Below are 2,593 nucleotides of genomic sequence, written 5' to 3'. Positions count from 1 at the left end.
AAGAATCATTGCCAAAAGTTGTTAAAAATCAACCTATGTTTGAAGAAAACAAAATTATGTTTAAGTAAGTCACTGTTTTTTGGTTGGTGTGTTAAAATTACTTATTTATGCAATTCTTAGACTGAATTTTTTTGATTTTGTCATGAATTTTGTTCCTTCCTTCCACAAGTGGATCATCTGGCCTTGCAGAAGTAAATTTCCTGGGAGACAAGTTTCTCTTATTTTCCACAAAACTTTGTTCTGACTAATTCTAAACCTTTATCTACAATCTGGTATGTTATGTTTTAGCAACAATGGAAATATCACTGACTGATGTTTAAAAATGTCACACAATTAAAAATTATTATTACATTTAGCTTCAGTTCTCTAAAGAAATTGTTTTCAGGTAACAGTAGCTTTCAGCTGCCAAACTTTAAGAATCACACTATTGTTATCTTTTTTAAATACTGCCCATATTAATTCAAGATATGTATTAATCTCGGAAGGTGCTCCACTATCAAAGGGCATATTGTAAGGCAAGAAGGATTTTTGTTGTTGTTGTTGTTGTTGTTGTTGTTGTTGTTGTAGGGCTTGTATTCTGGGCCTGGGCACTTTCCCTGAGCTCTTCAGCAGAAGGCAAGTGCCTTTTCGGTACAGTGCCACTTTCAGTTTTCTGGTCGTTTATTACACATACACACACATGCTTATTGTGTTTGATTTCCTTCATAAAGTAAGTTTGGTGATGTATTCTAAAATGTACTTCAAAGTTGATAGCTTTCTGCTAGAAATGTAACTCTCTTGATGGTGTCACAATATTCCAGGAAAAAGTAATGACAAAAGCACTTCATAGTAACTTGGGCAATTATGATCTTGCTCAAAAAGGAAACTTCTGTGTAGAGAGTGATTTGATTCCTGAAGCATTTCCTAGCAGAGTGCAAATCCCATGAAGTATTACTTCCCAAGTTACCCTGATACTCCTGTATCTTGAAAATTAATAAGGTAGTAATAGGAAATAAAATATATTTTTGAAAGATCATAGTTTACCTAGTACTTACAGATCAAAATATTTAGATTTTTTTATTTTAGACATAGAGAAGTTAAATTCAAGAGAAACTTTACGGACTAGCTCAAAGCTCCTAAAATAATAATCTAAATCACTGCCTCAAAATTGAAGGTATATTCCTCAGGAGACTTATAAAACAATCCATTTTGTGTATGTGCACATTTTAGAAGTTTGCATGTGTTTATATAAATATATATTCACAAATACATAATTCTATATTCTCATCACTAAAATTCTATATTTCCACATTTAATGTATCCATGTTTTCTTAATTGTTATTGTAAAGGTGATGTGCATAGGGATTATGGTTACACAAGTCAGATAAAGAGTACATTTCTTTTTGAACAATGTCTCCCCTTCCCTCTTTTTCCTATCTCTACCCACAAGTCATGTAGTTGACTTTCAATATAGTGTCTAGTGAATAGCATTGCTGTATTTGTTTACTATTTATCCCTCTGTGTCTCCCCTTAGCCTCCCAAAGACAGATAACTAAACAAACAAAAGGAAACAAAAACAAAAACAGTAACAAAGAAAAAAATAAAACCTCTTGTTTTCATGTCTTGGAATTCATCTTGAAAATATGATTTTGTATGGTCAGATGCTTATAGCTATATGATCTTCTCCTAAGAATATCCTCCTTTCCTCCCCCATGGTATAACCCCTATTTTCACTGTATTTGATGTCGGTACCCTGCATCTTGTATATAGATTTCTCTAATTCAAGGATGGGAAGGGAAAAAACAAAATGTTTAAATAATGATAAAAGTTGACTTATTGCAACAATGAGATGTACAAAACTCTATGTTGAAAAAGAACTTTACAACTTTAGTGGGACAGGGGCAGGGGTTGGGGGGGCATAGTTGTGGAGGTGGGAGGGAAGGGATCGTAGGGGAAAAACAAAGGAGGAGGCAACAATGCGCCATAGAAAATGTACTCATTACCTTGTTCATGTAACTGTAACCCTTCTGTACAGAGTTTTTACAATAAAAAAAACAAAAAAAAAAGAATATCCTGCTTTGATATCACTATGTGAACACCTAGAGCCCTTCATAATTTATCATATCCCAGTTTATTATATTTTTTCTTTTGTCATCTACTATAGTGACTTGTAACTTTATAGACACATTCTAATTACCACAAATGAGGGAAGCTTTGCAACCTGTGTTTTTATGGGTCTGGCTTACTTCACTTAATATAATTTTTTCAAGTCTTTTTGCTTCCTTACAGATTGTACAATATCATTCTTTCTGATAAATGAATAGAATTCTATTGTGTATCTATATCACATTTTCTTTATACAGTCATGCCCCCATGAGGAGCATTTAGGTTGATTCCATATCTTGGCTATGGTAAACACTGCTACTATGAACATGTGATACACATGTGGTGGTAGACTTACTGTAGCCCTGGTTGTGTTCTGTTGAATAAATGTACAAGTGTGGAATTTCTGGGTTATGAAAGTTCTTTGTTTAGCCTTTTTAGGAACCTCCATACTACTTTCCAGAGTGTTTGAACAAGTTTACGTCCCAACAAACATTGTAGTAATATTCCC

The sequence above is a fragment of the Dipodomys ordii genome, unplaced genomic scaffold (genome assembly GCF_000151885.1).
Source record: "Dipodomys ordii isolate 6190 unplaced genomic scaffold, Dord_2.0 Scaffold21, whole genome shotgun sequence".
Lineage (NCBI taxonomy): Eukaryota > Metazoa > Chordata > Mammalia > Rodentia > Heteromyidae > Dipodomys > Dipodomys ordii.
This window is presented reverse-complemented; position numbering follows the sequence as displayed.